Below are 22,994 nucleotides of genomic sequence, written 5' to 3' on the forward strand. Positions count from 1 at the left end.
AAATTAAGGGAAAAATCTGGCACAAAAGGGAGAGTGAGAGCTAGAGACAAAAATAGAACTTATGTCCTAAAACTTTTGAAAATGGAATACAAGTACTTATGTATTTCCCTGTAGCTTTCCAGTGGTCCAAGACAATCTTTTCTTTAGCTGGTAATGCTAATAAGGCATTTAAATCATGTTTTCAACATGTGGTCAATCAGGAGTATTCAGAATGTTTTTTCAGCAGAATGAACTTAGCCAAACTTCCTGCTCTGAGAATTTGAAGTATCTGCCTTCTTCTAAATTCCATTCTGACTTTATAACATGTGCAATGCTATAAAGTCATAGGCAATGTGAAGCACACAGTTAATCATGTGAAATACTTCATTCTAAAAAGGTTTATTTATAGACCATGATCATAACCTGTTTGACCGCTGCCTTTGTGATTAAGCAACACCAGCACCCATTATAGCTCATTATTCCTACTTGATGTAACCTGTTAGGAGTTTAAAATGTTCTCTGCATAATTTTATGTTGAATAGATGGCAAGAATAAATACAAAGAAATGTGTTTAAGCATTTGGAAAAGAACTGTCTAAGCAGTTCCCTGTATCTGAATCTTTAGTTTGGGTAGCCATTAAACTCCAGGCATATTTAACAGCATTTTTGCAAGAATTCTCCTTGAATCTACAAAAATTGTAATACAGGTAGTATTTCGGAGTCTGCTAGAACCTAATATGTTTTGATACTACAGTACCTTGGTCTGCAACTACACGCATGACTTTATCACAAAGGCAACGTGAAGCATCCCATTTAGCCTGGCTTCATGGAGGAAAAGCTTCACGCATACAGCTCCCTCTTGGCAATGCTTCACCCATTACAAGTGGAAAGTGTCACCCTTCTGGGGAGGATATGTACTGGCCCCATTGGAGCCAGCACAACATGGGAACCCTCCTATTTTGTGAGGGAAGCATCTCAGGACACTTTCACTCTGGTAGGGGGTGGAGCCTCCACCAGAAATCACATGACATTGTGCTATGGCCAGTATGGGGCTCCATCCCCAAAACAGGCTGGAAGCATCTTAGGAGGTTGAATTTGGTAATTGTGATGATGTCATTTCTGAAGCAATCTCAAGAAAACTTCTCTGGAGCTGTCCCAACCTGTGTATGGGAGTCCGTCCAGACCCTTTTATGTGTCCAGATGCTTGGCTGGACTGAGATCACACAGAGATACTGCTTCTCACATGGCTGGGTGTCCTTTTGTAACTGCAGAATTGTCATCACCAACAAGTCACTTCTGGCCAGTGATACAGTAGTACATTAATTCAAAAACACCTGAAAATTGTGGAGAAAATCCCATTTTTCTTGTGAAAGATTAATAGTTGAATGTTGCAGTTGAAAGGTGAATCTACTTTATTTTTCCTATGTAGACACAGCCTTTTTCAGTACTGGCTGATGTTTTCTCTGTCTGTGTGATGGTACATCTGATCCAGGTTTCAGTTCAGACTTTTAAGGGAACAATTTAATGCTCAGCATCCATTCCCTAAAGTGCATATATGATCAATGATATTTCCCTGAAATATTGGATTAATGCCTTCATTGCAAATACTGCCAAACTGCATTCCCAAAGGTCACATTCATCATCATGATTATAAAATGCAATATGCAACTACAGTGGCAAGATTGGTGTATGCCCGAGTATGGTGACAAAAAGATCTACCATCAAGAGAAGACTAGATAGAGAAAATGCTAGAGATCATGAGCATGGACAAACTAACATCACTAGTCTCCAAATCACAAGGCAGCTATATTAAAACAACAGACTGGACTCCTTTTATAAAATGGCTGAAGGAAAATAAAATAAAATAATTAATTTTAAAAGAGAATGGAAGATAGAAGATACCATTACTAGGAAGGCAGAATGCAAATGCAAAAGAAAGGGCTATAACGGACTTTATAGCACCACTATAGAGAAGAAGCACAAATTCCCTTTCCCAACCACATTACCCTACCCTTACCCCCTTACTTTTCCTACCACATTCAAAGCATTCTGCCCTCCTTTCACTCCCTAATCACTCCTTTCCCATCTTTCCCTGTCTTTCCCTTATAATTCTTTTCAATTGTTCTACCCAGGGCCGTAGTCAGAAAAAAATTTCAGGAGGGTTGAAAATTTCGCACGGGGGGGGGGGGGGAGTTGAAACCTGCCTCCTAGCTCATGCTGAAGCAAAGAGCATAGCAGGGGCAGAGCAGCCTTCCATAGTCTGCAGCTTTGCCCCTGTCAACCACCTCCACCAAGTCTGGCCTCCTTAATGAGAGCATTTAACACACACACACACAACTTGGTTGCTTCACTACATCGGCTATTGCTGCAAGTAATGACAGTGTGAATAAATTGTCAATATTTGCCTGAGATAGTGCTTGAAGTTCTGGAGGGACTCTGAAACATTTCGGGGGGGGGGGGTTGAACCCCTTAATCCCCCCCCCTCGTTACAGGCCTGGTTCTACCCCTATTTTATGTAAACTTCCCCATTTGAAAATTACAATAAAATTATTCAAAAAAAGATTATAAAATGATCTTGGACTACTTACAGTTATTAATTATTTGTGCCAATCTTACAATGCCAGATGAACCCCATACCTTCCTGCCTACTAATTTTATATGTAAAGTTTATTAAGAAAAATATAAAGATAAGAAAAAGCACAATCAAAAAGAACAATAAAAAACCCAAAAGACAAATCCAGAAACTACAAAGTTGCTAAGTACAGGTGACCATCAATTTCAGGAATCAAACCATAGAAATTCAAAAACTTGGAATTTCACTTCAAGTCAATACAATGAAACAAGACAAAATCCATACATTTGATCAAAGTTACATCCAGAACTTGAGAACAAAACAGATAATAAACCAGACCAAAAGATGTGAACAGGAATTACAATCCAGAAACTTAAAACTTAACCAAGCAAACATGAACCAGACCCAAAATCCAGAAATTTAAACACTTGAAGCAAAGCCATGAACTTAAGAGTTGTTTCCACTTGAAATGCATCATTTTCACAAGGAGCTGTCCACTTGGAGCCCACTTAAAAGCCTCAATTCCCTCCCATGATATCGCCCCTCGTATACCTGCTTTTTCACTGCTTATCTCAAAGTTGCTGAGAAAAGCGAGTCTGTCTCTTTTTCACATTCTCTCGGTGCAGATGCAGCTACTCTGACCTAAGAAACTCACACTTCCCTATATTTCTTCTCAGGAGCAAACTTTGGCAGATTCTCATGGGAACAGATTTCACTTTCTCTAACAACCTGAGAACTACCAGGAGATTCATTTCTCCACTTCAATTCCACCAAATCTCCTTCCTTATCCTCCGAAGCATCAGATTCTTCACAAACCACAAAAGTGTTAAACAAAATGTCCATCCAAATGTTGTTGTTTTTAAAATTTACCATCTCTATCCCCTTCCTTCTCTATATGGGGATTCAAGGCAGCTCATGATTACTTGACAGCTCAGCTTATTTATTGCAAAAGTGAGGAGATGCATTCTACCAGATTTGAAGATGGACAGAAGAGACTTTCAAATAGAAGATGGGAGTCTCTAGTTAAGTTATTTGTCTTCTCCTGAGGCTATTTCAAGTATGTATTTTCCCCATGTCCAGTACAGCATCCTTACATTGTTGTGGGTATGGGGGTGGTAGAGAGCGTGACCACTGATTGCAGCAAAATGAAAAAAGGAAGTGAAGAAAGATGTCTCTGCAGAATCTTCCATTTGCAAATTCAAAGAAGTTTCAAAAGTTCACAACTCAAGCAAAAAGGTCAGGTTTTTCTATGCCAGTCCTCACCCTACCAAAACATGGAAAATTACCCATGAAGAATTCAGCTCAGGTTTAGTTTAAGCAACAGCACACATGAGCTGAAAGTACTTTTCACACGTAATGCCTAAGATGCATGCCAGTCAATAGTAGTTAGTAACTGCATGATACTGCTTGGATTGAAGGTCATAGTCCAGTCCAACTTCTTAGAATCAGAGTGCCATTCATTTAAGTATTATGCTCCTTTCCATTAAGTACTCTTGTTGAAATGAATACATTAAATTTGCATTATGTTTTTGACTAAGTTTTAGCCAAATTCATAACATTTAAGTGTAGAAATGTGACTGATTTGTTCACTAACAAAGGATGGGTGAAATTTTTATTTCATTTCATTTGTAATCACAATTTATTAAAATGTGCAATATACACATGAGGAAGAAAGTAGAACTGCTAGCTTTTTCATTCTTGTTCATTTTTATAGACATGGAATTGGAGAAAGAAATAATAAAAGGCTTCCCTTCCCGCTTCTTTTTCTCCCGCCTCGCTACTGTCTTAACAAACTTTGGTGAAAAGAGGGGGGAGGATGAGATTGCAAGAGCAATGTTTGTAATATGTGCCACTTGTTCCAGGATGGGATGGGATTAATGAGGAGGCATGATGGGAAGGGAGGGGGCTCTGAGGGTTTGTTAGTATTGAAAAAGGGGGGGGGGCTGGAACAGAAAGAGAGAGAAGGCGTTTGCATCAGCAGAGAGGAGGAGGAGGGAGGAGAGAGGATAGGAGCGTGTGTGCCTATGGTGTAATTAAGTAATAAACTGCAAGTTGGATTTGGGAAAGAGGGTGCAAGGAAAGTGAAACAATGCCCCTCCTCTTCACTCCCGCTGGTGGGTTCTTTTTTTTTTCTAATGAAAGAGGGAGGTGCATTTTTTCAAGATATCATTTTATTACAAGGGGGCATTTAAGCACAGGCTCTCCCAACACACAGAAGGGAGGCCAGGGAGGACAGTAGGGGAAGAAATCCCAGGACCAGGAGGTCTGAATGTGGACCGTTTTTAGGTCCCGTTTTTTTTTGTTTTTTGTTTTTTGTTTTTTTTTTTTTTGCCCCTGAGGTAAAACCCACAATTTGATGCTGCTGGTGCATATAGCTTGTTTGTCCCATCTTGCTCCTCCTACTTATTTGCATATATTAAAAAACAAGCCTCAGCAGCCTATGTTACCACTGAACAAGAGTTATGATTTATGACTCCAGATGCAGAATATTATTATTATTTGAAACACAACAAGATGAGTCCACAGAAGACAAGATCACTCTGCTGGCTGCTGTATTGGATCACATGTCGACACTTCCCAAGTGTCTAGGACTGTGTGATGTATCGGCGAATAATGCATGCAGATCCCAGTAAGGTGGCCTTCTGCAGCTGGTAAATGGTAATTTAGTCAGCGCTGATTGTGTTTAAGTGCAGGCCAAGGTCTTTAGGCACTGCGCCCAGTGTGCCAATCACCACTGGGACCACCTTGACTGGCTTGTGCCAGAGTCTTTGCTGTTCAATCTTTAAATCCTCATATCATGTCAGCTTTTCCAGTTGTTTCTCTTCAATCCTGCTGACACATGGGACTGCAACATAGACAATCCATACTTTGATTATTATTCTTATTATTCCTCTAGAAAACTATAACTGTGAATCTCGACATAGTACTAAGCTAGCCACACCTCCTACGTTTTATTGTCTCTTCATGTGAACACAAATTGTTTTGTAAGGTAGGGTTTCTAAAAAAAATCATAAACAAAAAATTTGAATGATCAAATGAAGGGAATAGAAATAGTTGATACAGCTAGAAATGTTTAACATTTCCAAAACAGGAAGACAGGAGTTGAAAGAAGACTGTGACCACTGGGTGCTTAGTATCTGCTGAGTTTTATTTCCAAGACTCTCTGTGAATATCAAAATCCATGGCTACTCAAGTCCCATTATATACAATGGTAGAGTAAAATTGTGTTTCTTTTGTAAAATTGCCAAAAAAAGAGGTTGGCTTTTTTGGATGTTTTGTTACTATGGATGCACCATGGCTGCAGTGGGTTGATTGTATAGACAGGAGTTATTGGGGGTGGGGGGGGGGGGATTGGATGGAGGTGAATTTCTTAATGTACAAGGATTCCTCTGGACACTCTTAGAAGCCTAATTTCTTCCCCTCTGTTGCTTTCAGAGTGGTCGTGCCTGTTATTAGAGAGGACAAACCTCCATTTCAAGGCTGTCAGATCAGATTTAAAGATAAAGGAATAGAAAAGGCATGCAGGCACCATGAAACCACTCATCAATACTTAGATTATGGACAGCAGACTTCTCGGCCAGCCAGTCTTCTCCATAATGATGAGAGGTACAGCTTTTCTTTTTAAACTGTCACAGTTACTTCTGCATGATTATTTCCACACACATGGTTTAAAACAGGCTTTTTTATGTGAGCCTGCTTCCTTTTTTGTCCTCTATTTTGGAAATGCATTTCTTCATTTTTGGGAATGAGGAGATAGACATCCTAGTTCACACCTCTACCCACTGTAATTTATAATGGGCCTCAACTTACTCCCCTGTGGATGCAAATACATTCTACTTGGGGTATATTTAAAATTACATTAGAAAGGATACTTAATTGAAGGCTCAGAGAAGTAAACAGTAGGCTTGGGTAACCATGGAAAAATTTGGTTCTAAACTCGTTTCGTTTTTAGGGGGCCCTTGCGTTAAGTTTTTTAAAGGATTCCGATATTTTCCTTTTAAAAAGTTCAAAATATACGAAATTTCGTAAAATTACGAATCGATTCATTAATGGCGGTCACGATTGCGCAATATGCTAAAAAAAAAAACCTCCAAATGGGATAGGGGGAACTTCTGAAGCTTCCCTCTCCCTCTGTTGTTGACTGTTGGTGTGATAATTTATTTTTTATCACTGATAAAACAAACAACAACTATAAAACTTGCACCAGACATACGGAAATAATTACAAAACAATTACGAAACAATTTTGAAACAATTACAAAACAATACAAAATAAATTGGAAAAATTGTTTCGATTTTTAATTACTCCACACAGTAGTCCTGCATTGCTCAATATTGGATCGTAAGCTAATTTAAATACGAATTAATAACGAATTGCGAAACTAACAAACGAAACCGCCCAAGCCTAGTAAACAGGGATGGTAATAGATTCTTTTTTTAATGAGAAGAGCAGAATATTTTCCAGCATCTCTCCACCCATCCGCTTGGCCTTTGCTAAAACATATTTCAGTCCTAAATCTGTTTCACTGGGAGAAAGTTTTACTGCTTTCAGAGAAAGTGACTCTGCTTGCATAGAACTGCAGCAAGAGCAGTAAAAATAGCAGTAAAACCTTTTCCCCTTGCTTTTTTCAAAATGTCATTTCAACTTTAATAACACTAATCTCAATGCCATGGTATGTACCTTTAATTAATATCCTTATAGAAAGGCTGCAAATGGTACTTAAGAAAATGTTGACATTGTCAGAGATACTAACATCTGTTCTGCCAGTTTAAAGGCAGATGGTGAGCAGAGCACTTGCTCCATCTTTTTACCCTATTTTTCTGCCCTCATTCAATATGCAGGACGTGTGGGAAATAGAATTAGACAGGAAAAGGAGGAGAACTTTTCCCTCAACATACAGACACAGTAGTTGATTCAAGATTTGGACAAAAATTGTGATCATTCCACAATGGCTTTGATGAACATTATTAATGACTTTAGTTTTATGCAATACAGATCTAGAAAAGAAAAAAGTACCAAACAGATTCCTGGCATTCAGTGAAATGAAAGCAAATATAATAGACAGGAAATTGAGGTATATTCAGCTCCCCAAATCCATAGTAACATAAACAGATGTTTGAACTCCATATTACCTAAAATGCAACACATCCAAGGAATACTTTGCAGGCTCACATTTTAGAAATTTTGTGAGCATAATTGGCTTTCAGGAGATATGAATGAATACATCAGTGAAAGTAGGCTTCACAATTCCAAGTTCAGGAAGGATTGGGAGCAAAGCAAAAAAAGGCATTGCAAGAAAGAAGGAAAGGAAAAACATTCTCCCAATGCAATGTGAATAAGGAATGAAACATTCTTCTATTTATGAGATTTTATGAAAAGTGTAAATGCCGTTTTAATTTCCTGCCTGAGACATGAATGTAAACAACTAATCTTATTATAGAGTACTGCAACAACTTTGGCCTTAGTGAAATGTTTCTGGAAATAAAGCCTTGTTAAACAAAGCCTTAGGAATAGCACAAAAGCTCAGCAAATAGACCAGAGGTCAACATAGTTTTCCGTGGGTAACATGTAATCCCCACTCTCACAGTCCTTATACTGTTTACTTCTAGCCAATTATTTCAAAACAAGATATCTCCTCGTCCTAAAGGAAACTGTTCTCAGGGTTTTTTCCCCCCAGAAAAAATAGGGAGGTGAGGGCAGAGCAAGAAGGGTAACCTTCTGAGGACTGAGAAGGTGAAGTGAGTGGGCTTCTAGAAGTGACCCACCTCTTATTTAAGGAACATCTATATACAAAGTAATCCCAAAGAGCAGTCTAGGACTGAGGATGTGTATTTACTTTTTTTAATTAATCATTTTTATTTGTGTGTTTACTTAATGGTGCATTGATCTGTCAAGTCTATTGTGGCCGAAGTTGTTGTTGTTGTTGTTAACCCTGCTATATCTCCCCAAAGGAAGTTAAAAGCATTGGTATCTAATTTAAAATTGGTATCCAATTTAAAATATACCAATATACAAACATTGAAACAGAATTAAACACAAACAGTATTTTTAAAATCAGTTAAAACCCCCCAAACATGTTCAAAATTAAAAACCACACCACTCCCTGACCAGATTTCAGACACCTTCATCCTTAAAAGCCTGCTGCCAGAAGGATAACAGGGAGGGGGCCATCCTGGCTTTCCTGGAAATAAGGGAGTTCCAGAGTAAAAGGGCTTCTATGAGCATCTATCCATGAGATTTTATGAAAAGTGTAGATGCTGCTTTAATTTCATGCCTGAGATATGAATGCAAACAACTAATCTTATTATACAAAGTAGTATAAGGTCCGAATCCCTCTTTGAAGGTGAGAGGGTCGGTATATAAAACCTCGAAATAAATAATAATAAATAATACAACAACTTTGGCCTTAGTCAAAATATGGAATTTTAAACTTTTCAATGTGCAGCCTGGAACAAAGTTTTTGCAATTTAATAAAACCTTTTCCATGTTTTATGACAGAATCAAATAGGAAATGACATTTATAACCCAAGGGGGGAAAAAGCCCCTTCTACACTGCCATATAATTCAGATTATCAAAGCAAATAATCCACAATCTGCTTTGAACTGGATTATATGAGTCTACGCTGCTAGATAATCCAGTTCAACTCAGATAAACTAGATTTTATATGGCAATGTGGAAGGGACCATAGTGTTGTGTTTGTTCCTTATTTCTTCCTTAGCACAACCTTCATGCCATTCTTTGATCTTTTTTATCCTTGCAGCTGAAAATCTACAGAAAAAACTTCAGCAATAGAGACATTGCTTCAGCAATCACACCCCATAGAATTTTATTTTTAACATTAACAGCTGAAAAGACTAAGCATTGCAATACGATAAGATCACTAAGAAAATTCACTGCTTAATCGTTAGCGTATTGTCAGACTAAAACATCTGAATAAAGCAGAAACTATATATTAAAAGTCCAGACACATGTTTATGCTACTCTTATTGGATGTGTTTACGTTAATTAGAAAACATATATAAGCAAGATTGAGGTGCATGAAACTATGCACAGGCTTTCTCCCTTTTCCATAATACTAGATTAATCTGATGAAACTGAATAGTGAGATATTTCCAATAGATAAAGGAAATAATTTTCTTAAAATCTAAAATGTGCTACAACATAATACAGTCGCTTAATGGCTATCCTGCCAATGTGTTTTTCAATTTTTGAGGCAGGGGGCTATAAAACCCCCTGCCACAATTTTAAAAGGGTACCCAAATGGACCACACAAGGAACGCTGCCTCAGTTATAAAACCCTGATTTACTGCTGTCAAAATAAATCCTCTATTCTCTATATAATTCTGTCATGAGGGTTCCTGTGGCAGGGATATAGCATTGAATCTACCACCAGAGACAAGCTTGTAAATGGAACTAAAATATCTGGGATTTACATAAGGGAATAAACTGTCACTTTTAACCAATTATCTGAAGATTGCCTATTCACCTCGATTAAATGTGCTTTACCAAGCTTACTGATTTGTAAGAGAATCTTCCTTAAGTCTTCCCCAGATAATCACTTTTCCCACACTCTAGATTTCCTAAACTTCAGCCTAAAGCAAGCCATCACAGTAAGGGACAGATCCTGTACAATGTTACCTAGCTTTCTAGATCCTTTGAGGGCATTTGTCGAAACCATGAGTAAATAAAAACAGTATGGGGAGAAGAGTACCCAAACTGCTCTGACCACAATTCTTTAGGGATGCCTCTTCATTGTGAATGTGAATGGAGTATTGACAAAGAAATAACATGGCTGTAGCTCACAAATGGAACTTTGAAAAAGGAGACAGAGGGCCTGATTTTGGCAGCCTAAGAACAAGCCATTAGAATAAATGCCATCAAAGCCAGAATTGAAAAGTCGATGACAGATCCCAAATGTAGACTCTGTAAGAAAGCAGATGATACAACAGCTGCTGCAAGAAGATCACTCAGACAGGCTATAAGCAGAGACATAACACCGTTGCTCAGATGATTCATTGGAACTTGTGCCACAAATACCATCTGCCTGCGACAAAGAACTGGTGGGACTATATTAGAATTTGGCTTTTAAAAAGTACTGATTGGAGGCTGAAAAACTTGAGTTCCATATTGCATGTGTTTTTGAAAGAGGTCGTCTTCCAGTGAGAGGAGGATTATTTGTCCCCCACAATCAACAGAACAGCCATTCACCAAGCAATTTACCCTCACACTACAGATAGATTGTCTGGAAGCTTCTACTGGCATAGCCTTTTTTTTTAAAAAAAAAATCTAGTTGTCACATGTGGAGCAATTTCTTTGTATGGGTTATGTGTGAAAATAATTGTGTATGAGAAAAGTATATCACTTAGTGAAAGTTTCACACCATGCTTGCTGTATATTGGTGTTGAAAAAAGTACAAAAGAGATTCAAATATACCCCAACTTTATCATTCTTTCATGCTGGTACATAAAACAAATTGTCTTCCAATAACGGCATTTAGAGCAGATTATAAATAGACACTATCAGACCTTTAGCTGAAATAATAGATGCTTCTATAAAGGTTTCAAAAGAAGTGAGTGGGTGCTTGGATGCCAACTTGATTTAAGTCTGGCTAAAAAATGATACTGATAAAAAGGCATTCTTCCTTTTGTCACTGCAGTTAACAAAGTAGGAGCTAAAACTCTGCTGCTTTCATGCAGCTCTTTCCTTACTCAAAAGTGTAATCCCACCCACCATAGATTAGCTAAAAGAAATGTCACCACTGAGAGTAGGTTGAAATTCACTGAATGCATTCTGCCATCTGCAATTAATAAATGGCACTCACTCCCCCTAGTCAATATGCCCCACGTAAATTGTGACCAAGGCCAAGCAATGTCATTTCGACATCTGCCACTATCTTAATTTTCAAGGATATGTTAAACAGATTATAGTGTAAATGAAAACAGAGAAAAAGAGAAATGGAAGAGACCTGGGAAGGCATAAGCCCTTTTCTGTCTACAATAGTTCTTTATCCTAAGCTTCTACACTAGTATATTGGAAGAATGAACTAGCAAACCCAGTTTTGTGTGTTCCTCACCCAAAAAAAACCTCTATGAAATTTATGGAGATGCCTTGAAGGCACATATATACATGTAAACATATGCGAGATTCAACTCTGTTCTCTAAAAGGTTCAAAAAATGATTCAGCACAGGGTTTGGCCTTGTAGGTATATAAATATAGTACTGCACATGGCATGCAGGCATAGCTGACTAAAACTATTCCCCCTCCCCCTTTTTGAATGACATACCAGTGAATGCAAAAAAATGTACATGTTAGAAGAATATACACAAATCCACCTTAGCAAATAGGAAAATGCATACAAATTGATTACATGAAGAAAAGCAAGGCCCAAAATAAGTATAGTTTCCACACTGGGGGAGGAGTTGTGCAACCAGTATGAGAAATATACCACAAGAATGCTGATGAGTTTCTAAGAAATGCAACTAAAATATAAAATGGTCAGATTTTTACATCCTTGCTCAAAATATGCCAAAACAGATGAATCTATCAGTTTTCTTTTCTCTCACATCCATATTTTCCTTCAGCTTCAAATTATTTCTACTGCATTTATAAAGATGTGTGCAAATACTTACTCATATGTAATAGTCATTTTCTACTTCAGTTACATAGCAATGCATGCACAAACACCCCTGCAGTTCATTCTACCTAAAACCTGCTGCACAAGCAGAATTAAAATCTTTCCAGTCTGTGTTTTTGCTGATAAGCCCCATGTGTTTATTGTGCAAGGAAATAACACAGTAGGTTGGGGAGCTTGAGGCCAGATGTAACCCCACACCACATTTTGCCCACCTTGTCTAAAGCATTACTAGGCAGAGGAATGGTGTAAGAAGTCCTAATATTCTAAAATGCAGTTGAATTACTGTAAGGTTATTCAGTAAAAATGTCCAGCTTCATCATATGCTCTTCCAGCTTGAAATAAGACATTTTATGCATTTATTGGTTACTTTAGGATTTCTATTATTGCCACTTGGTAACAGTAAATACAGTTCTGTTTATAAAGAAACCATGTAGTGTTGTAGTAGAGTCTGTTGGCAACACTGCAACTGGTAGTAGGAGTGTCAGAGGAGGGAAACGAGGTATTCAGGAGTTAGATGAAGAACAGCAGAGGAAGAGGATCTGGGAGATACTTATGTCACCCACTGATGAAGAGTCCTTCGAAGGGTTTTCTGAGAGTGAAATGAGTGAGGAGGAGGAAGGAGATACAGTGGATGTGAATAGGGGAATTAAGAGGATTACTCGAGAGCAGGGGTCAGATGAGGAGCGTCAAAGAAAGAAGATCTGCTCCCACGGAAGAAGAAGATTTCATGGGTTTTTCCGGAAATGGTGGGTCTGGGAGTGATGGGGATGAGGAGGAATCATTGGATTGGACCAAGGTACAAGAGGTTCAGAATGTCTGTACTCAACCAACATTTAGTGACACATTTGTGGGGTTTTCTGGTGGTGGGGATTGGCAATTGGGTTATACTGTGGAAACCTGGGGAGACCTAAGTCATGACAAAAGGTGGAAGAGTTGGAGGGATGGGCGTTGGCACTCAGCTGTGGAGGCTAAACCAGCTGAGAGTGATGAGGACGGGGTGGAAGGCAGCTCATCATCGGATGATGAGTTGTAAGATAAAAGTAGGCACTGAAATGTTAGAACTTTGCAGTAGGCAAAGTGTTGGTTTCGTGCCTTGGGTCTTGTCGCTGCCACTTTCCTGTTGGGCTTGGGTCCTGGATCTGCAGGTTGCTGTTTTGCTTTGTGTTACCGACCGGCTTGGATTCTCGTAAGTGCCAATTTCCCCTCTCCTTGACTTTGGTCTGCTTTTGAAGATGCTTTGTGGACTTTGGAACCTTGTAACTTTGGACTTGGATTTCTTCGACTTTGGACTTCAGTTGGACGACGGCTTTTTTTCACGGCTCTTTGTTTGATTATTTTCCATGTACTGTGTGATTTTGGGGTGTTTTGGAAGAACTCCTCTTTAATACAGATTTTTTGCCAGGATAATCCGAATTATTGCTTTAGTTGGTTTTTCAAGCTGGAAATTGCTGCTACCTTTGAGTTTTGACCAGAGGCACTGAAGTAAGTGTCTCTGAGTCTTGTTTACTTTGCTTTAATAAACTATTCTTTTGGACATACTCCTGAGTCTGGTTCTTTAAGGTGTCTGGGTTCCGACATGTAGGATATTTGCAACATAGGATCATAAGGTTCTGAAAAGTCAAAGTATATTTCTTTAAAGTATTGTGGCTGGTATATTAATAGTCACATAATATTAGAAAGTAATGTCACACATAATTACAGCTTATAGGGCTCACAAGCAGCAAGACAGGATCACATTAAGAAAAATATTACCACACATGAATATGCCACATATTTGTACTTTCATACAGCAACAGCAGATGTAAAGATAAAACCAGATGGTTGAACCAATCTGCCTATATTATTAAAAATTGTTTATGCAGACTGGGATCAGGACTGTAATTCTACACCACTAGAAGCACTTTCACACAACCCTTCACTTTCTCTTAAACTGTGGGCCATACATCCCCTCAAGAGCTATTTGTGACTCTCAAGAAGGTATGGAAAGTACTATTATTTCCAAATCAAACATGTGTTTCCCAACACTCAGGTAATCCTGTCAAGAAAGAATGTTGTACAATCCCAAAATATTTCAGAGCAATTCATTTGCAGAGAAAAACTTGTAGGGATTTGCATAAAAGGTAAAGGTTTTCCCCTGACATAAAGTCAGTCGTGTCTGACTCTGGGGGTTGATGCTCATCTCCATTTAGAAGCCAAAGAGGCGGTGTTGTCCATAGAAACCTCCAAGGTCATGTGACCAGCATGACAGAATGGAGCACTATTACCTTCCCACTGAAGCAGTACCTATTGATTGACTCTCATTTGCATGTTTTCGAACTGCTAGGTTGGCAGAAGCTGGGCCTAACAATGGGAGCTCACCCTGCTCTCTCGATTTGAACCTGTAAGCTTACAGTAAGCAAGTTCAGCAGCTCAGCGGTTTAACCCACTGCACAACTGGGCGGATTTGCATACACACACTCAGAAACACACAAGAAAATGGGTTTTTGCATGCACACACATTTTTCTTTGCTCAATAATTCCTCTGAAATACTTTGGGATGTTAAATACATGGAGAATACTGTTTAAGAATAGTCATTTTTCCCACACTAGGGGAAAAACTATCATACCCCTCGTCCTTGTGTTTGAGAATAAACAGCCAAGATTTCCACCCCTACTCTCAGACAAGAAGGCACATCACTACTAGTTGAATCAATGATTGAAAGAGCAACAGTTTTCCTTAGTAAAGTAGCAGAACTTGTAAATTGTTTGGATCACAACTCTCAGACTTCTGGAGACTTAAAAAAAGGTCTGGTCAAGGGCATGTCAACTGGTCCTTCTATTGCCATTAATTACAGTGGTGCAATACTGTAGTGTTGCACTGGATCATGGTCACTCAGGGTCAAAGTGCCAGGACATTATGATTAACAAAGGAATCTACTACTACTACTACTACTACTGGATTCTCTATTTTCTGTTAACTGGAAGCCTCACTGGAATTGAGATCAAAATAAATTTTCATGGCAACAATCTATTGTGAGATAATGGTAAAAAATCGTTTTTAGCTTTGTCTCGATTGAGAACTTGGGAACCAATAGTTTTTACAAAAGACCTGTTGCTGGTGAAGATGAAAATTAGCTTTTTGAGTCACAGCAAATAGGTTGACTTTTCTGAGGAAGCATGAAAGCACTTGCACTTCAAAGGCGATCACCACTGATCAACAGTATACATAGAACCCTACTGAGATCCATTTTGAGGCACACATTTTCTTTCTGAAGCAGCTTTCCAATGAGCCTGGGAAGCTTCAAATAAGGGGTAGCACCATCATGATTCAGGATGAAGCTATGTGCTTTACCTGGCAGACCAAAGGATGTTGATAAAAGAATAAGAATGCATGAAGAATCCACCCAACTAGATGCTAAGGGGACAGATTTTCCCCAGTACATCTCACTTAGCAATGAATATGTTGAATTGGATGTAGATTGCTGTTGATTGTCTCCTCTACAAGAGGTTCATTACATAAACTGCTGAATACCAAGTCACTTGATCACTCCAGCTTCTGTTAGGTCCTTGCAATATTTATTTTTTATTATGCCAATTTTTGCCTGAAATTTACCTCTGATGTTTCTAATTTTTTGGAAGAGGTTTCTTGTCCTTCCTATTCTGTTGTCTTCTTCTACTTCCATGCATTCGCTTGTTTAAAAGCAGTTCCTTATCTCTTCTGGCTAACTTCTAGAATTGTGCATTTAATTGGGCATATCACTGTTTCCTTTTACTTTCCTTCTTTCTTGGGCTACTTCCAGTGTCTCAGCAGACAACCATCTTGCCTTCTTGGTTTTCTTTTTCTTTGGGACGTACTTTATTGCCGCCTCCTGAACGATGTCACGGATTTCTGTCCATAGTTCTTCTGGTACTCTATTTATTAAATCTAGTTCCTTAAATCTGTTTTTCACCTCCACTGCATATTTGCTAGGAATGTTAGTGAGTGTGTGTTTTCCCTGATCTCTTTAGTTTGATTCTAAATTGTGCAATCAGAAGTTCATGATCTGAAATACAGTAAGCCCCAGGTCTTGTTTTCACCGACTGGATGGGTGTCCACTGCCTTTAGCTGCAAAGGATGTAGTGAATCTGATGTATAAAGCTGTCTTTTAGGTTGTTGGAAGAAAGTTCCATTATACACAGTGAGTTTTCCTGGCGAAATTCTATCAGCCTATGTCCCACTTCATTTTGTTTGTCCCAGACCAGGCTTGCCTGTGATCTCAGTTGTCATTTGACTACCCACCTTAACATTCTTATCTGTAGTGAATCCTAAAATATAATTCTTTATCAATTTACTTGAAATAAATATTGAATTCTGAGCAGCACTGCTCAAGGATAAAACCAAGAGTAGTTTTCTAACACAGCCACTCTGATACAACTAGGCTACACAAATAGTGGGAGGAACAGGTCATTAACAACTCCAACATGATCTCTGGTTTTCCTGTTACATGAACAATTTATTTAAAGGGAGGATTACAGTTGCAACAACTATCCCAAGATGAAAACACTGCTTTATATCCCAGCATTTGATCCCAGATTATCTGCTTTGAACAGATAAACTGGGATAAACAGAATATCTGGCATCAGATTCTGAGATATAAGGCAGTGTAGATCTAGCCAAAGAACCCTAAACTGATGCTGCCACACTCCTTCTTTAATATCCTTGTTTGCATTTTTATATTTCTAACTTAAAATGTGGAGGCCCACATGTATTTAAATTTTTTTAAAGTATCTGATCATCAGGCAGGAAATGGGTGTTGGTTTCAAGATATTTTCCGTTAATGAGACTGTATCTAGGCAGCACAGCCTCAAAAAACATTATGGACCAGTACTAATGCACTTTCATAGAAAAGAAGCATAGCAGGAGTTTTTCTTTTCAAGGATCTTTTCAAGGGAAGGATAGCAAAATGTGATAAGGAAATGTACTCCAAACTAGTAGACACTATCATTGGCTGCTTTTTTTAGTATGACAATTTCAGTACACTCAATCTAGGATTCCTTCTGCAACATCTTTGATTCTTACTTCCATAGCAGCCAAAGTTCTTTTCCATATAAGGGGGGCTTCAGGCTCTCTTACTGCTTGAGGGAGAACTAAGTATCACGTCCAGTGGGGCAACAGCTGAGTCAACCATTTGCCTATCTATCAGAGAAAAAAGCAGTGCACATCAAAAAATAAATGCAATACAATGGGGAGAGAGTATGCCCTCTGTGTTATGAAAAGGGAAGATGAGAAAGAGTGGAATGGCGGAAGGAGAATGGCAAAGATGAAGATGCCACTGGCCCCATTTATGTACATTGCTGAAATGAGGAGGCAAGGGTGTTATGAATGTTGGATCTAGATAGACCCCGTTATTTAACAAACATTTAATATAAAGGGAGGGTAAGAAAATAAAATCAATTAATGTTTTTGAATAGATATAGCGAGTAAGGGGGGGGGGTCAGGAGCCACAAAAGTGGGTTCCAGAAGCAGTATACTTGCTGTGGGTGGTAGGGGTGTGCAATTCAGCTGCCCCTGTTCCATTTTTAGGGAGCTTTGCGAATTCAGGAGGGGTTTCTGTTTTCATGCTGAAAAGATTTGGTCCATTGTAGCCAATAGGGAAACTTTAGAGTTTAGAGGTTTGTTTTTTCATCATTTTTAGGCCTATCAGTATGAAACTCACCTCACTTGTACACCACATTTACGTCTACAAGCTTACCAACTTTCAGAACATTTTACCAATGCACTATCTTTTTGAATTTTTTTACCATAACATTTTTATTTAAAAATTCCATGAGAGAGGGTTCTGGGAATTGAAGTCCCAAGCTCATTCCCAAGAGGAGAGGATAATGGATACAGTAAGCCAGGCCTCTGATTGGCTGAGAAAGAAAGTGAGGGAAACACAGAGAGGGAAACCTCAACTCCCATCATGCCTTGGGAGGGAGCACAAGGCTCCTTCAATGCCCAGGACGGAACCCTGCAGCACTCCGCTCGTCACTTCTTTCCAAGATGAAGAGGAAGCATTGGGGAGCACCCTCTGGGTTCGTCCATTTAACCAATTACAGATCCACCTCACCGTAGTTTTGCCTAGCCCACATTGGACTAGTTTGTTTGCCAGAAGGTCATGGGGGACCTTGTTGAAGGCCTTACTGAAATCCAGGTACACTACATCGACGGCATTCCCCACATCTACCCAGCTTGTAACTCTATCGAAAAAAGAGATCAGATTAGTCTGGCATGACTTGTTTTTGATAAATCCATGTTGACTATTAGCGATGACCGTATTTGTTTCTAAGTGCTTGCAGACCACTTCCTTAACAATCTTTACCAGAATCTTGCCTGGTATCAACGTGAGGCTGACCGGATGGTAATTGTTTGGGTCATCATTTTTTCCCTTCTTGAAGATTGGGACCATATTGGCCTCCTCCAATCTGCTGGAACTTCTCCCGTTCTCCAAGAACTCTCAAAGATGATTGCCAATGGTTCGGAAATGACTTCCGCTAGTTCCTTCAATACTCTTGGGTGAAGTTGATCTGGCCCTGGGGACTTGAACTCATTTAGAGCGGCCAGGTATTCCTGGAAGACTTGTTCCCCAATTTGGGGTTAGATGTCCTCTAATCCCTCATCTATTCCATTTTGCTGTGGTTGAAGATGACTTTCTTTTTGTGAGAAGACCGAGGCAAAGAAGGCATTAAGTAGTTCTGCCGTTTCCCTATCCCCTGTCAGCATTGCCCCATCAATGATATCCATGCAGAGAATGACAAAGAGATACCAGTTCAAAGGGCAGTTTTTCATGAGAATGTTCCTGCGGGGCATAGGAATGATGGTGTACTCCCTGACGCTGTGAGCTCTCAAGATTTGGGGTTTGAAAACAATTTGATACCTGTATTATTTAATGAGCAGCCAGATAAGTAGCTCATAGACAGACGGCTGGAATTTGGCCAGAATAGACAGCTATGACAAAGGTTACTTTGCTCCCCCAGGCTTAGAGAGATAAGAGCCAGGAGTGATAGCCAGGGAAACAAAACCAGTTTCTGAGTTTTGGGATATAAGGTTTGCCTCAAAGGAAACTTGTTAGATGAAGCATAGTTCAAGAAACCTAGCTCTTGTTCCATGGGAGCCTTGCTTGGAAGATTCACATTAAGGGTACTTGTTCATGGTTGGACTTGTGGTCTTTTTGGATTTGATTACAAAAGTCTGGATTTTACCTTTGTACTCTGTTAACCCCTGCCTTGGATTGCCTTTGTATTTTGTGAACTCTGCTTTGGATTACTTTGCTCCTGCTGATCTTTTTTACCTTATTGGAACTTCTCTGTTTCCTTAAAGCATACATTTACAACTGACTTTCTTTACTAAGCTTCAATAAAAAAGGATTGTTTTCTTACCCATTGTGTGGTGTTTAAAAGTCAGAGGGTTATTCTGTCCTGGAGTGCAACACAAGCGGGCACTGGGAGAGGGCCTTCAGGAAGGGATGGAGGAGGCTGCCGGGGAAGAAAGTGCCTTCACTTTCAGGAAAGCACCAGCTTTCCTGATTAGCAAGGCTGCTCTGCCCACAAGCTGATGTGCCTGCCTCAGGTAGAGTGCCGCTCACTCAGCCCCAATGATTCCTATTAGCCCTCATTAGCCAAAAAGATTTGGGTGCTGTGATCTGTTCTGGCTAAAGCTTCAGCTACCCCCCACCTGGTTCATTTTAATGGATTCAGCAACAGAATCCTCCAAACTATCCAGAATCTGTTTTCAAAAACATAAATGTGCACAGCCCTATTGGTTGGCACTATGCCACCCTTGCTCTAAGACAGTTATTCCCAAACTTTGGTGCTTCAGTTGTATTGGACATCAACTTCTAGAAGCCCTAACTGACTTGGCCAACAGCCAGAAATTCTGAGAGCTGAAGCCAAAAACATTTGGAGGACCAAAGTTTTGGAATCGCTGCTCTAGAATTTCTCTTTCCTCAATGCATTACTCCTCACATATTAAGTGAATTCATCAGATGCATGTGAACATAGCTATAGTTTAAACTTTTGCAACAATGATCAACATTTGTTCTACAAAATGGAAATCTACCAGAAACAACATATTCAAGGCAGCTGTGTTGGCCATGCAGAAAAATTCACAAAATTGTTATATCTCCATCAGCCAATGAAATTCCACAAAACACATAGTACACATTCCAAAGCCCAGAAAGCCTGTGTGGTGAATGTTGCACATTGTCTGCTCCAGCAGATAAGAGTCCTTTGTCCCACCCTGGTCATTCCACAGATATATAAACCCTTTTTCCTAGTTCCAACAGACCTCACTACCTCTGAGGATGCTTGCCATAGATGCAGGCGAAACGTCAGGAGAGAATGCCTCTAGACCATGGCCATATAGCCCGAAAAACCTACAACAACCCGTTGCACATTTTGTTTGACCAATGAAAGTATCACTGGCAAAAAGAGACACATGTTTTTGAAGTGTCAACCAAAGTCCAAAGGTAATTATTTTTGCTTTAAGGCAAAATGGCATCCAGCTTTTAAGCTGCTTGAAGAGAAGGATACAGTAATTCAGCAGTATACAGCTTGAGGTATTCTTTATCTGAAATGCTTGGGATCAATTTTTTTTTTGGAATCGTATTATTTATGCATAAGCATAAATAATACGATATCTTGGAGAAGGGACACATGTCTATACAGTATATGTTTCATATAGATCTTATATACATAGCCTGAAAATAATTTTATGCACTAAATTTAGACATGTTTGTGTATCTTGAATTATTAGAATGTGCTTCTATCTCAACCAACCAAGTGGACAATTTTGGATCCTGGAACATTTTTTATTTCAAATTTTCAGATAAGGGATGCTTAACCTGTAGAAGCCAGCGTCAGTGGTAGCTGAGGCTTATTTCAAGATGAGGACAGAAAAATATATTTGACCATATCTGAGGATAGCAACGTTGACAACTATGCACTCTCCATAGCACTTGTAGTTCTGTTTTTCCACACCCCATTGCTATCCATCATCTATTACCTGAGGTGACTGCTTCAGTTTGCCTACTGGTAAGTCAGCTCTGCTTTAAAGGGCTCTATACTTATTCCAATGAATACAAATAATATTTCAGTTAAAATGAGAAGGAGCTGAAGGGTTAAGTGCAACTTAAACTGAGATGAACTTTTGTATATTTCAGTGTAAACAACATACTTGCTTTCAAGAGCCACAGGTGTAAGAAAAAAAATCCATGCATTGTATGTGAACAAACACAATTTATAGTCCCAAACTGCTTTTCTCCAATTCTACTCAGACCTGGCAACTAACATAGGTGAAAACACTTGAGACTGAATTACATCGGCTTTGTTTTCAAGAACTTTGATTCTGGCATTGGGCTTTAGCATTGTTTCTTGGCTTGAACCCCAACTGTGCTGTTCTTTGGATGCTTGTCATTTCAGACCCTGGATTGTGACTTTGGCTATCGTCTGTTCCTGACTTAACTGTATTTCACCAGCTTGACTTCACTAATTGGATTGAGGAACTCAGGTTGGCCCACACTCATTAGTTTGTCTTTTATTTTTGTTATTTCAATTTCAACTAGACTACCAAGAACTTAAGAATGTGGGCTTCCCTATTAACAGACTCTGGTCTACCATTTTCCTCCTATTGTTGGTTTAAAGCAAATCTCTGATATCAGGACCCAATTCACAACAAAGCCGTCCAAGCCCAGGAAACATGAGATGACAGTGTAAACAGTTGTAGACAGTTCTGTCTCCAAACCGACCCAACTGTTTACATGGTCCAAAATCACAGATTGGCCAAATTCTGGGCCAGTAGTCAGAGTATTCTGTGACTTTTTAGCATGAGTCAAGGCCATGTTTCTCAGCCTTACCACAGATCAGCTTCACATAGCAATTGCCCACTGCTGAGTTAATTTGGGGGCCCCTTCATGGCATGTGATCAATATAGATACACCCTCGGGTTTTATATGTTTTGGCAGGGCAGGCATGTAGCCGGGGGGGGGGGGGGGCTTGGGGGCTTCAGCCCCCTCCCCCCGAAATTATCATGGTGGTTCGTGAAAAGGCCTTACTGGTGCATTATTTAAACAGTTATGTCTATTCATATCATGACCTGATCACCATACTCAATATATCCCATATGCATGGGGGTATTGGGGTAACGATACAAACGGTTTGCTAGGGTAGACCTTCTTTCACTCAGACTCAGCCCCACCGAAACAAACTCAGCCCCCGCCCCCGAAACAAACTCAGCCCCCCCCCCCCCCCGAATCAAAATCTTGGCTACGGGCCTGGTTCAGGGCAAAGCATCCTGGTCAGGGTGCGTCCATGAACAAGAAAGTAGAAAGCAGCAAATGGTTCAGCAAAATATTTTAAAACGTGGTGGTAACAGATAAGAGCACATAGAGCAACATCAACCATTTGGGGTCTGCTTCATGTAATAAAATATCTGCGCTAGTAATCCTGCTCAGTACGAGAGGAACTGCAGGTTCAGACATTTGGTGTAGGTTAGTTTTACCCTACGGATGAGGCGTCGTTGCGCTAGTAATAAAATATCCCTGGTTAGTAACCAAAATATCAACTTCCCTTAAACCTTCACAACTGACAGCGATAATTTATTTTTAAAATTTCTTATTATTTAAAAATAAGGAATGGCAGTGGAAGAATAGCACAAGAGGACAACATAGCAAGAGTTACATCATTCTGGGCATATTTCTAGTATTTGCATATGTTAATTACAAAAACATAACTCATATTGGATATATTTCTCATTTCAAGGCAGGGAGACTTTTTTCAACAAGCTATACAAATGGAAGATTATTTTATGTATA

At 39.3% G+C, this 22,994-nt stretch overlaps 1 protein-coding gene across 1 annotated transcript in view; it reads right to left on the reverse strand.

The window, feature by feature from the left end:
• Positions 1-22,994, reverse strand: part of CTNNA3 (catenin alpha 3) — a 1,221,152-nt gene that overhangs the window by 368,679 nt on the left and 829,479 nt on the right. The gene's annotated exons all lie outside the window — the stretch shown is intronic.

Source organism: Anolis sagrei, chromosome 3 (genome assembly GCF_037176765.1).
Source record: "Anolis sagrei isolate rAnoSag1 chromosome 3, rAnoSag1.mat, whole genome shotgun sequence".
NCBI classification, from domain to species: domain Eukaryota; kingdom Metazoa; phylum Chordata; class Lepidosauria; order Squamata; family Dactyloidae; genus Anolis; species Anolis sagrei.